The sequence below is a fragment of the Urocitellus parryii genome, unplaced genomic scaffold (genome assembly GCF_045843805.1).
Source record: "Urocitellus parryii isolate mUroPar1 unplaced genomic scaffold, mUroPar1.hap1 Scaffold_37, whole genome shotgun sequence".
NCBI lineage: Eukaryota > Metazoa > Chordata > Mammalia > Rodentia > Sciuridae > Urocitellus > Urocitellus parryii.
In genome coordinates this window covers 5,129,606-5,144,540 of record NW_027553327.1, presented here as the reverse complement: position 1 = coordinate 5,144,540, position 14,935 = coordinate 5,129,606, and positions in this window count along the sequence as shown.

Here is a 14,935-nt window from a genome sequence, read left to right as displayed (position 1 = left end):
AATGAAGAATCTCTTCCCCAGCTTGAGATATATCATTTCAGGCTCATGGCCCAAACATCCACTTCCCAGGTACCTCAGTATTTACTCTATGAAACTTCAAGCAAATTAAAATAGGGAGAAATGGCATTTTGATGAAATGATAAATCTAAATATTATTGCACACTATAATTTTTGAATGTGTGAAACTGCCCCAGAGATGCTGATTTGATTCCTCTCTGTTTTTGTTAAGTTCCTTTATAACTGTCTCACTCTTTCTACCCTGTAAATGGAGAAGGCAAATTTGAGAGGAACCCAGGAAGGAAAGGGCAGGTGGGACGGGAGGTGTTCGCTCTTGTTCTTGGGCATTCATACCAAACACCACTTAGCCCATGAAACCCTACTTCCTGTGTAAATTTCATAGTAATGACATGCACAGAGAGGAATTTGGAGCCAGAAGATAGGGACTATGTGATAGGATTGTAGCTGACTCTTTCAAAAGAAAACAATATTCGTGATCTCTTTAAAATCAGCAGAGTAGAAGCCCACACTGCTTCATTCAAAATTTAGTTTTTAAACACAGCAGAGGGTAACAGTGGAAAAGATATCCTAATAAAAACCCCTGAGCATGAATTAGAATTCCACAGACCACTTCCTCGTATAAATATGCAAACATGTTTATGCACGTGCACCTCTGTCAAACCTCAAAGCCCTATCCTCACATCTATAAAAATGAGGGTAATAGTTTCTCTTCTGATGTCCTTTGCTTTTAGAAGAAAGCTAGCACAGGTGTTACTGTGAATGTAAAATAATTACACAAATGTAATTTTACTATTAAGTATGTAAAAATCATGTATTTTCCCATTATATAAAAAGTCTAACTAGTGTACAAGCATAAAAGTATTTTATTTATTTATTTTTATTTGTTTTACTTAGTTACACATGACAGTACAATGATCTTGACATATCATACATTTGAATCAGATGGGATATAATTTCTCATTTTTCTGAGTATACAGGTTGCAGAATCACATTGGTCATTCGGTCACATATATACACACAGTAATAATAATGTCTGTTTCTTTCTACTATCCTTCCTATCTCCCCACCTCCTTCCGTCCCCTCCCATCACTTCTCTCTATCTAATCTAGGGTAATGCTGTTCTTTTTTTTTTTCCTCACATCTTCATACATGTATTTTGTATAAAAGTATTTTAATCAGTTAATTTTGCCTTAAAGAAATGCAGACAGTAAAACAAATAAAATTAATGATCTTTTATGCCATAATTTGTGTCAGGAAGAGTTTAGTCCAGTAGCTTTTTACAATGTTGGATTATGCATCTCCAGGTATTGAAGCAGCTGAAAGACAATTGTAGTGAAAATTGATGGTTTACAGAATGCTAGAGACATATCTGCCTTATTCTGAAGGACAGCACTAAAGGAAAGGAAGGTCACTGAAGTATAGAAACCCATCTGTATTTTGAACCATCTTCAGATAGTGATCATGTTTGTACTATATAAAGGCAGCAAGAATCACTGGTGTATCATCTTTTCTCACTCTCAGGCCTTCAGCAGGTGCAGCAATTTGCAGGGCCTGTGGATCTAGGGAGATAACTTGTCCACTCTTTAAAAGAAAATGACTTTGCTTCAGGTTTCCATGTCATAATATCTTTGTAGTAACCATGCTTGTGTCATGATAGTTAAAGCTATGTGTCTTAAAATAAAACAGACAACCTCTGTTGTCTGTCTACATCAACAGAGGGTGTGTTGCTAGAAAAGAGCGAACTGTAACTCATTTTCACCTGTCTTGTTCTTAGAAGAACCAAGAAACTAACTTAAAACTTTAAAAGTTGCCCTCACATATGATTAATTAATAAATTTTTTAAAAAGTCTTTTAGGGCCTCTCATTGGATTGTTTGGTCTATAATGTGGTTTGCATTGTGTTTGATTTGTTTGGAGAAAGATGCACAACAGGACCAGGTCACATTAGTGAAAGTTTTAATCACATTAAAGATAACAGTTTAGGGGCTGGGGATGTGGCTCAAGTGGTAGCGCGCTCGCCTGGCATGCGTGCAGCCCGGGTTCGATCCTCAGCACCACATACCAACAAAGATGTTGTGTCCGCCAATAACTAAAAAATAAATATTAAAATTCTCTCTCTCTCTCCCTCTCTCACTCTCTCTTTTTTTTTAAAAAAAGGTGTGCCAGGCCTTAAAAAAAAGATAACAGTTTAAAAGGTCAATGTGTTTAAAGACAAAAAATAATCATAAAGTAATTGTTCATTTCAAGGTTAAACTTTGTCATTGTCTTGTTACTAACATTTGAAATTATTATTAAGAATATTTATTGCCCTTTTATTTATTAATAAGGAGGGGAAAACTTTTGCACTGTCCCTTTGCAATTGTTTTGTAGATAATATATTACCACTGAAAGCAAGATACTTAACAAACTCAGGGGACTCTTTGGTTATAGCTTCTTAAAAGGGATCACAGGAAGCTGCTGTCTATGTAAATGCTGGGAACCAGAAATTCTGAGATCTTAATATGAACTGACACATCTAACAGGAAGAAATCAGCATTATAACTAAGCATCAGCATTAGAAGCTGCTTGGGTGAGCTACCCAGTCTGGTCCCTCTCCACCAGCACACCTGACATGAGAACATACAGCATACAACCCTCTAAGAGCCAACGTTGTCTCTAAATTCTAGGCTCTGCAATCTGGGCCACATTTATTATTAACCTCTCTGAGCCATGATTGCCTCATTTGTAAAATGGAGACAGCAATAACTTTTGCCTCATTATGCTGTTTCATTATTAAGAAGTTAATGCACATAAATGAATCAGTATTGTCCATTCCTGGCACAATGTAAGTCTTAATATCATTGCCCACCAAAATTCAGTTCCTTTAACCAACTAATAGATTTTGCAAGAAATCATTTTAGAGGAGAGGAAGTTTCATATGCAAGATAACAAATACATCAAAATTGACTTATCTAAGTCAGATTTCTTCTTTAAAAAGTAAAGAAAATGTATTTAACCTAAGTAGTGAATATAACAAGTGATTTCTTTTGTCATAAATACCAGAGAGAATGCCATCAGATGACATTCAGAGAAATGACAGTCCTCCAATTTAACAACAATAGTACATGAGTTTTTACAGGTTATGAAATAATGATCTCTCATGTCTTCTTGTTGCTGGAGCGATGACATCCAGACACCTATATCATGTGTTCTTCCAGTGAGTGCAGTCATATCTCTGCTAGATAACAAAGACACCTGTCATGAAGTGACACCCCATTTGTCAAATCAGTATATCACAAAACACATTTTTCTTCTGGGCATTTCCCTAGCCAGTCTATATATTAAAGCCATATTCTTGAGTTAGAAACATAAAACAATCAGACAAACAAAAACAGGAGCAAACAGTCCATTCACCAGGGAAAGATTCGAGTTTCCCGGAAGCACACATAATCCCGTGGCACTTACACATTACTTGTTACTTTTCAACTCGAAGTTGAAAGAGCAACTGGACAACAGTAGTCAATGATATACTTAATTTGTATTTTTTTTAAATTTACATGCAGTAAAATTCATTCTTTTTGATGTATTTATTTGAATTTTGACAAATGCATTGTCATGTAACTTATTAAAAAATTTAATTTGGTTTTAGTTGGCCCTGGGAAAGATGTAATGCAACTTTTAAATGAATAAGTGAATAAAATTTCATCCTTTAAGTGGAGAACATAAAGCACTAGGGAAAATATTAGAGGAATGATCCCTGCATTTCTGTCTTCTAAAATGAATCTTCCACTCCCCACAAATTCTCTTTTACTTATTTATTTTTCTAATATCTCAGCTTAAAATCTGCTTTCTCAAAAGAACTTTCCCCAACTTATCTCCCACCCTAAATCATGATTGGTTTTCAAAGTATTTCACTCTTTTTAATGTGTCTCTACTTACCACAATGGTATCTATATAGTATTTTTTCTACATAACTTTTTATTGGCTAATTTGTCTCCACACTGCCTATGCTAAAAAAAAGTGGAGTGTGTAATTGGTCTGTGTGTCTTTCCCAAAACCCACACTTGTTTCAACATTTTTTTTCCTCAGACACTAGATTAAAATAAGCCCAATTTTTTAATTAAATTCTTAGCCATAACATACCAACATATCTCTAATGATTAGACAAAAGCTATGTGAAGTAAGAGTCAGTGTGTCCAAACAAAAATTGGCAGTCTGATTTATGCAGCATATAAGGAAGTTAAATGTGGAAGCTTTTTTTTTTTTTTTTTTTTTTGAGCTTATTTCCCAAACAACAAATGACACAAGACCTGATGCCAGTCTCACTCTGCCCAGGGCGAGACTCCATTATGAGCTACAATTCATAGTAATTTCTATTGGACAATAAGCTCTAAACGAGGCTGGTCCACAAAGTGGATCTGAGTTTGAAAACTTGCATGAACCCAAGCCTGGCACTCACAAAGTTTGTCTTCACTTTACTACAGAACCAGCAAGCAAAGAGAGCAAAGGGCATGTACCACAAGAGGTGGCCAGGGAGTACAGGTGCTTCCTAATTCCTCAGACTTGTGCATGCAACGTATGCAGGCTTACTCCAATTTTCAAAGAACCCACCAGGTAAGAGGTCCCAAAAGAGTAGGCTAACTTCTTTTATACTTTTAGGCTAGTGGGGAGGACCACATTACTGCTCAAGATTTTACATACTAGGAATTCTTGCTTTTCCCAAGTTCCCTTTCTTATGTCATCACAGTATATACAGTAGCCCAGCCATGGCCTAGGAAGAACTTCATGGGAATGGAGAACTCTGCCTACTTTTGGTCCCTAGTGAATCAAATTCCCCACACTCAGCATGTTTCTTGCAGTAGAAAATGCACAGAGAAAGCATCTACTGCATGGGTGAGTAAATGAATGAATGGTTCTGGCTCTGTCAGTTATTAATCATTTAATCAGGTAAGTTACTTGTCTTTTTCATGTAAAGTGTAAAGTCCATAGGGATGATTACATTAGATGATCACTAATGTACATAGAAAAAACTGAACAGATATCATAAATGTCGGATCAACAAGAAAAAGTAATTTAAGAGTACTCAATCTCGGGCTTTATTGCAATATTTTAACCTGCTTCAATCAAACTACATTAAATGATAGAGTATGTTTTAGTACTCCAGCATCAACATGCAATTATTCTAGATTTTTTACATGTTTTCTTTAAAGTTGTGTTTTTTAATCAAAATCCATAAATTGATGTGTTTTCAATTATCAAGTTTCCAATAATACTCTTTAAATTTAAGTCAAATTAACAAGTCTTTGAAGTGGATAAACAGGTTAAAATCCATAGGGAAAAGTTATTTCTGAAAAAAGACAATGGAGAGTAAGTATACAACTGGAAGAAACAAAGTATAGGAGAAAATAATATCCAGGAGATGGGGTCCTGGTGCTTGTGTAAACATTCATATAAGGAAGCATGATCACAGCATTCTTTGTCATACATAGAGGAAGAGTACCCTAACTTACAAGAATAGATCAATTCTCATGTCATCTTTCAAACTTGTCATTTTTTTTTCTCTTTAAGAAAGGAATTTTGATTCAAGCTGAACACTTTTACTTCTTTCAAGACACAAATAGCTTTCTATTCTGGAGGATTTCTTTTAGCCTTTGGAATTTTTTTTTTTCAGATTTCAATCACATTTCTGACACTGTGCAACAAACAGGATATGTCACCTGGACAGGATGGGTTCCTAGAGGTATTTTAAAAATTAAAAAGAAAGCAAGAAAAACCCACCTATTTGTTACAAGAGCAAACCTCTCTTAGACTGGCAAGACTGGGCCGAGTCAAAATACTTTTTATTATGTTCTTTCACATTCTATTTAAAGAATACTATTTTGTAGTTGATGAAATAAAGGTGGAGAAGATTCAATTATTCAAAGCAACTAGATTGAGAAACTCAAAAGGGACAGAAGACTCTGAAAAAGAAACTAGAGCTGTTTACAGTCACAAAGAATCTGTTTGAGAAAGAAAATATTAAATTTCTGTCTATTAAAATTTCTTAAGGTCTCAGAATTAAACAGTAAAATAGTACAAAGGGCCCAGTGATAATGACAATCAAAAATGAGTGACAGAGAGCTGGGAATATAGCTCAGTTTGTAGAGTGCTTGTCCCATACACCTAAGGCCATGGGTTCAATCCCCAGCACCCCAAGGGGTAAAAAACAAACAAACAAACAAAAAACACAAGTGAAAGAAAGAACAGTCTTTTGCCACAGTGTTATCAGGGTGTTATGATTTAGATATGAGATGTCCTAGCTGGGGGATGTGACTCAGTTGCTTGCCTAGTTTGGGTTCAATCTCTGGCACTGGAAAGAAAAAAAAAAGTGTACCATTGTGAGAGAGAAGTCCCACAAAAACTCATGTATGAGGCACTTCACAAATGTTCAGAAGTGGAATGATTCCATTATGAGAGGTGTGATCTAAACAGTGGATTAATCCACTGGTATAAACCACTTGGGTGATAATTGTAGGCAGTAGGGTATGATTGGAGCAATAAGGCCACTGGTAGTGAGCCTTTGGGGCTTATGTTTTGTCCCAGGTGGGCAGAGTTCTCTCTCTTTCCTGGTTCTCATGTCCTGAGCTGCTTTCCTCCACCACGGCCTTCTGCCCTGATGTTCTACCTCACCTCGGGCCCAAAGCTATGGAGTTGGCCATCTACAGACTGAGACTTCTGAATCTGGGAGCCAACTTTCCCTCCTCTAAGTTGCTCTTGTCAGGTCTTCTGGCCACATCGACAAAAAGCAGAGATATCAAATTACAGATCTGATTGTGTCATTTCTCTACTTAAAATCTTTCAGTAATTTCCCAGGGTCTTCAGGATAGAGTCCAGCACTTCTTCCAGTTAAAATGAAGAGCCATTCACAAGCTGGCCCTTGCTTATCTGTGCAGTCTCATTGTTTCTTTCATAATGAGCTCTGCATGCTATTCTAAATTCCAGGCCACTTTCTGTCTCATTTCCTCTACTTGCTCCCTTTGCTTACACCTTTCTCAGACCCCTTTGCCTCTCCACTCTTTATCTTCTTTCAGGATTTCTACTGGTTGTCTGTTTCTCCCAGAAGCATTTTCTAGTCTTTCTGTCTTCCTAGTTTGGGTATGTGCCACTCCACCATCTGCCACACTGTCACATTGTCTGGTAATTATGTGTTTATTGCATGTTTCCCTCTTGAGAGAAGATACTCCTTAAAGTGAAGTGACTCCCACTGATGTCCAGGAATTCTAAAGTAGGTGTCAAGGGTTTTCATAGAGTCTGTGGGTTGAAACTTTTCTTGAGTGCAATGAGCTGTTAACCAAGGTTTTTCATATATCCAAGATAGAACACAAATATATGTCTCTGTGCTTGGCTTTACATTGCTCATCACTTCAGCTCAGCAATCACTTCATTAATTGCTTGGTGCCATATTGACAGTATTTCTGAGTGATCCAAAGCTCAAAAAGATAGCTGGCATTATTCATTGACACCTATTGCAGACCAAAGAAGAGGTAAGTTGAGAATAGTTTGTTGAAACAAACAAGATAAAGGTTATTTAAAATTTTTATTGCAAATAATATGATATTTAATTTATTATTTAAATATCATTTAAGAAAATTAAGAAACCACCAAAAGGAGGGTAGAACAAATTACCTGTGGTTCTAATACATAACCTTACTCCTGTGGTTCTAATACATAACCTTACTCACAGTGAATCATTTTGTTCTGTTTTATTTATTTCAACAAGTAGGTATATTTTTTGTATAGGTGTAAGTATACGATATGTAAAATACAGTTCCTTTTTATTGTAACATGGTGAAAGTAACTAAATTCATAAAGGATAATGGAAAAGTCCTGCATTTATGTGAAAAAACATTAAGCTGCTCGAATACAATATAGATATAGAGGATCTAATAAATTTTGGGTAGAAATATTTGCAAATACACCACAATACAAACTTACCACACTCTCAATATAAACATCAATAAAGACAATATTTCTACAATATTGGATATTTCTTTTTTAAAAAGGTATAAATATTTCAAAGAATAACACATCTTATAATAGAACTACGGAATGACAACCAACATGCTATAAAATATCTGAGAGTATTATTGAATTGTTGAAATATCTGAGCAAGTTTATCACAGAAAACAGAAGAACTGGGGGGTTATACCTGTTTTTAGAGTTAACTTTGTTTGACAACATTTGCTTGGATATATTCCTAATTTTAACTCAAATATAAAAGTGTGTACTTCAAAAGTGACAGAGACCTTAGTGCCATAAAGCTATTAAAACTGAACAACTATTGACAAGATCCTGAATGATTTATATATGAAATAAATAAATCAAGGGTCCCTTAGGTGTAAATATGTCATCATGACTGGGAAAATAAGCACATAATTTTCAAACCAAAAGAAATCTTTGAGGCAACTATAATGTTACATAGTCAAAAAACATCATAGATTGAGCTTACACTTAAAAATACATGCCATGTTTTAGGTATTCAATAATTTAACTATAAAGAAATTAAAGCATTCAGTTTTCTCTGATATAAGGAGGCTAATTCATTGGGGGGTTGGGAGGGGAGCATGAGAGGATAAGAGAACTCTAGATAGGGCAGAGGACTGGGAGGGAAAAGGAGGGGGCATGGGGGTAGAAAAAATGGTGAAATGAGATGGACATCATTACCCTAAGTACATGTATGAGGACAGAAATGGTGTGAATATACTGTGTATACAACCAGAGATATGAAAAATTGTGCTCTATATTTATAAAATGAATTGTAATGCATTCTTCTGTCATATATAACAAATTAGAATAAAAATAAATAAAAAAGAAAGAAATGAAATCATTCAAACAAAATAAGTATATATTTTAAAAATATAATTAGTGTTAACAGTCTGTAATATGTTTCATATTTTTTGATGCCTTTTTCTATGTTTTGACAAACATCTACCCCCCCATAAATATTTGCGTCATTTTTGTTAAGTTTAAGAAATAGTATCAAATAACACACAAGTTGTGTTTTCCTCACATAAAAATATACTAAGGATAGCCCTGTTGAACTAGGTTAATATGTATCTAATTACTTTTATTAAATATTTTCTTTGTAAAAAAAAAAGAATTCTGGTACATAGAATAACATACAATAAATGCATATTCTTTCATAGTTATTCAAGTTTTTTCCTTTTTTTACCCTTTACTTTTGATGCACTAATAAACCTTCAAACATACCAATAAATTTGTTTTTGACATAAGTTCCTCAAACTAAGATAACTGAGTCAAAGATCATGTGTTTTTTTTTTTCTATGTGAACTGTCAGATCGCTTTTCAAAAATCTTTGCAGTACTGTACAGACTCCTCCAGCGATGCATGAAACTCTCGATTCTTCTACAGGAACATGGCAATTCGGAAGTCTACAACATTTTTAAAGGGTTTTCAACTACTTAAATAGAGATTTGTGAAAGAAATGAGACTCCTTTGTCATATAACACATAGAATTAATATAAATGAAAGTAGCCTTTTGCTTAGTATTCTTTTTCTAGCAATTAGAGATACTCATAAATGGAGCATATTGCCTTAAGAAGAGGTGAGTTTACTGTTCCTGGAAGCTATGCTTTGGAAATAACCTTCCTTCTGGGGATCTAGCTCAGTGGTAGGGCATTTTTCTAGCATATATGAGGTCCTGGGTTCAATCCCCACCACCACCACCAAAAAAAAAAAAAGTGTGGAAACAACCTTCCTAAAAATAATCCTCATATTTGCATAATAACTTATTGCTTATATAGCACATTCATAAGTTTTGATTTCCATTAACCTTTGGGTCTTTATTAATCTATTATGCAGAAGGGGTCCCTTTTGAAATGATATTATTTTAGTTTTTATTGATATAAGTAAGAATTCATATTATTTTCAAATTTAGTCTCTGATTTTCCCTCTTTCTCTCTCCTCTACTCTCTCCCCAGTACCTCTTTGACATGTTAGAGAAAAGCAATATTATGGAACATACCATTCATCCAGGAGTGTATGGTTTTCTTACCAACATCCTAATTCATTATATTTTACAGATAATTTACTAATTTAATATTCACTTTAAAACCTCAATGTTTGCTTCAGACCTGCAAGTAAATAGAACAGGACTTTTTGTTTTATACTTATTTCTATGATCATTGCTAATGTCAATGATCCTGGAATAAATTTTTTGTCTAGCACATACCCCTTTATTTTTCCCAATAACTAAATTTTTATAGGAGAATCAAAGGAGCAATCTTTAAATATTTTAAAACACTTACTGAAGTAGTTTTAACTAAGGGTTAGAATTTATTTGGAGAGGGGTTACATCTTAGAAATCCAGGAGTAGAAAATATTCTTAGAACAGAAAATACCACAGACTCCAGAATTTGTGGTTAAATGTCTTGGCAACAATGAGAGAGATACACCATCTCAAGGACAGATAACTTGATATTTCCCAGATGTCACTATTTAGTTGTGTCACTGTCCAGCAGCAGCCACTGATTAGGAAAAAAAAGAAAAAAGTCCTTCCTCCTCCTGAAGGAGCATGGCCAGCACTGAAGGCAGTTGGGGAGATGTTGGCAAGGTTCCGGAACAGGTGGCAGCAGCAGGTGTGATAGGCTAGAGATGACAAGGGCACCGAGTGTGCTGTTGGCAAGCTGTAGGAACCAGAGTTCAGGAACTACTGATTGCAGAGAAATTACAGAGATGGTGGGACAGGGACAGAAGAGCAAGGCAGAACAGACTGTCATAGCAGGATGACAGGTCCCCCCGAACAAGCACAAACAGGGAACGTGATGAGAGTGGAAGTGGTGGCCTGCAGCCCCAATGTGGCTTGGGAGGATCACACCATGATGACAGGGAAGCCTGTGGAACTCCAGCAGACCTGAGAGTTGCCCAGAGCTTAACTGCCAGAAGGCAGTTGATAGGCGACAGCCACCATGGGGAGGAGAAAACAGAGAGAAATGAACCTTAGTGATATTTATTTTTCATTTATTGTGGATGCTTTTCTTTTTTTAACACAAGAACAACAATCGGAGAGGAGCATTACATGGGGAGGCATATAATCTGAAAACCCAGAGTTCTTAGGCTGTGAATCAGAGATTGCACATCTTGTTAAAGCCTGATTTTAGCAGCTCTATAGCCATGTTAAGACCGTATACCAAGATGGCTAATTACGGATGATTGTAAAATTCTTCTCTCATATGATTCAATTGAGTAAATATTTACTGATGCCAGATTGCTGCATAAGTTCTAAAAGACAGTGAGTCACCGAGGACTGCTGTATGCTGGATTTTGATACTGCCTTGACACTACGGTGTGAAGACATTTTAATTCAATGTGATAGCATTCCATCAATATTTTATCATGTTTGCCTTGACAAATTGTCTCGTACAGGAGGTATTCCTCTAGGAGGATAGTATTCCAAAAATGTCAATGCTGCTCAGGGGAGAGTTGACTTGCAAAGCAGAGTTGGATTTCAATATATTACAGTATGTACCTTATGATACAGATCATATTTTGTGGTATACTTAATGATAATTTCAAAGATGATGTTTTAGAATGTAAGTGTGTGGTTAAGGCAAAACTAATTTATTCATTTTTTAAAATATTTACTTTTGGTGTTTGCTTTGCACTAGATGCTATTCTAGGTTCTAGTAATATGATAATAAACAACAGTGAAAGAACCCTGACCTTTATGTAACTTTCATTCCAATGAAAGGAAGCAAATGATAAATAAACACTAAAAAATAAAATACGAACATAATAAGTAGAAAGAGATGTCAGGCAGGAAGACAGAAAGTTACTACTTTATATGGAGTGATGAAAGGAGGACTTTTTGGTAAGTTGCCATTGGACAGAGACATGAAAATGGGGGAAGCAAGCTGTGCAGAATGTTCTGGAGAGAAACTGCTTGGTGTGATCCAGGATGAACAAGAGGCCAATGTGATTGAATCGAGTGAGAGAGAATTTTCAGAGAAGAGGTCAAAGTGAAATGGATGCTTATGATGTGTGACCTTAATGATGATGGCAAGATTGCAGATTTTATTCTGAGAGATAAGGGAAATCATTGAAGGGGTCTGAGCAAACTTATGTGGTGCCGCAGTCCGGCTGCAGCAAACTAACCCAGGGGTTGACGAGCAACTTGTGTAGATTGATACAGCAGGAGTGGGAGCCGTTTATTGAAGGATAACAGAGGTATTTATACATTACACACAGCTTATCTTAATTAGCATAAACTAGATACAGCAGTCAACCAATAAGGAATCTCCACACTTAATGGCTCCCTGGCCTTAGTTCACAAACCATTCCCTCTGCCAAAATGCCAGGCGCCATCCAGACTTGTTTGCAGACTCTAACATTTGCCAGGTGCCATCATGACTTGTTTACAGACTTTAACATTTGCCAGGTGCCATCCTGACTTGTTTACTGACTCTAACAATGTGGTCTGGTTTAATTTTCAAAAGAATCACTCTTGGATAAAGAATAGACTTCAACTGTGAGGAACACAGGTGTCTAAGCTAGAATTTCTGAAATGATGTGGTTTAGGCTATTATATCTGCATTATAGGGAAGTGAAGTTGTTGGGCGCTGGATACATTTTGATTATAAATCACAAGAAATAGATGATGGATAGAATGGATACAAGGGAAACAGAGGAAGCTAGAAATAGCACCAAGTTTTTTGAGCTAAGCAACTGACAGAATGAATATCTCACTAATTTAAATAGGAAAGACTGCTGGAAGAGTGGGTCTGGGAAACAAATGGGCAGTCCTATTTTGTCTACCTATTAGATGATCATGTGAAAAAATGTTGAATAGGTATTATTACAAAAAGTCTGGAGTTAAAGAGAAATTGGTTCTAGGGATAAAAATGCAGAAATACATCAGCATAGAAATGAAATTTAAAGCTATGAGACTAGAAGAGGTCACTCAGGTAAACTAGTGTAAATTGAAAAGAGATCTAAAGACTTCAAAGTTAAGCTATGAATAAAATGAAAGCAAATGGCACTGAAAATCACCAGCCAGTGAGGTAGAAGCAAAACTGAAAGAAAGGTGGCCAGAAATCAAGGGAAATAATTATTTCAAGAGGCAAAAAGGGATCAATTATATTAGATGCTGGTAGTCAAATCAGAAGGAAACTAAGAATTGGCCATTAAATTTGACACAATACTCTACTGTTGTGAATGGTGAGAAAGAAAATTTGATTGCAATGAACTTGAGAGAGAAAAAAAAGATTTAGAGGTATTTAGAGCAGAAAACTCACCCTCATTTATAAATATTGTTGTTTAAGGGAATCAGAGAAACAGGAAGGTGGTGAGAAGGGACTGTAGGGACAAGAACAAAGATTTTTTTTTTAATTGGAGATATTAGCAGTATGCCTGTATCAGAATAGGATTGATACAGTAAGGAAAAAAAATTTGATGTGGGAGAGATAGGAAGAGGTGATGAAAGGGGGATTCGGAGTACCAGTATGGGGCAGGGCTTCTCAACCTCAGTACTATAGACATCAATTCTTTGTTGTGGGGAGTGTCCTGCATACTGTAGTGTATTTAGCAACACCTGGGACTTCTATGCATCAGGAGCCAGAAGCACCCGCTTCTGCACAGTTAAGTTGTGACAACAAAAATTTTCCTTGACTTTGTCAAAACCACTCCTGGTTGAGAACCATTTGTGTAGGACGTGGTCTTATATAAGTGGACAGGCATTTCATCTTCTTGTTCAGGAGGAAAGACAGAGTAAATGATTATAGATACAGTCAATCTTAAAGATGGGATTCTGGGAATGTTGTATGGAATTACTTCCAATGGATTCTGTTGCATCTGAGAGTGGGAAGAGGAAAGAATGCATTGGAGATTGGAGCAGAGAGAAGCAGCACCCCGGAGAGTGGGAGGTGAGCCATCTAGGGGAGTATAGTTTGGTCATCAGAGAGTACTAAAGATACTGGTAATGTATTTAAAGCAAAACCAATTGGTGTGGTTAAGGCATTAAGACAGATTGTGAATGGAGCAGAAGCTCATCAGGGGAAAAGAGATCAAGTAACTGAGAGACAAGGATATTGAAAGATATATAATATGGATGTGGAAATAATTAATAAGAGAAAGGAGAGAAATAACATGGAGGGGTGAACCAGGAGATAATATCTTCAAGAGATCTGGAGAAATGGGCATTTGTAGGTATCTCCAACAAGGAGGGCAGCAAGATGTGTGATCTGATCATGAGCAGCAAAGCTGGGGGTGTTAGGAAGAAGTGAAGGGCAATGATCTGGAGGAACACTTACTCTAGTTCTGGCCCAAACAGCAAAGGAGCATGAGAGTAGCAGCTGTGACTTGAGAGAGCTATAGAGGAAGCAAGTCTTCAGAGGAGAGTGAAGATTGAGTTAGAACAGGAAGATGAAAGGAGCATTTTAAAATGCAGTTGAAGATATAATGGAATTTCCTCCTGGTACAATGTGAGCTCCAGATGGCACTGTAGGAAGTATTTAAGAAGAAGAAAGAGAATAGTAGGTGAGATGAAGGAGTGTATGGAGTTGTATAGAGATGAGAGTTTTCCTATGATGATGCAGTAAGCTGGAATGTAGGGCACAATGGGATATGTCTGAATGTTGTTTTGGAACAGTGTCTTTAAAGCATTCTGTATTGAGTACATTATATGCAGCATTGGCACACACTTTTACCAAGTTAATGCTTAAGCTAACCATGTGTGATGTATTCTGTATATTCTTTCTTTTCATGATCTGCACTGTTCTTTTTAAAATGTTGTGACTTACTATTCTGATTTCACAACCCACTAATAGACCATACTGAGCATGTTGAAAAATGCTGTATTAGATTGTGTGGAGTTGAGATTGTAAATGGTCTTGAAGAGCAGCTTTTTCCTAAACACTATTCAGCAGTGAGGATTGAAGTACAGC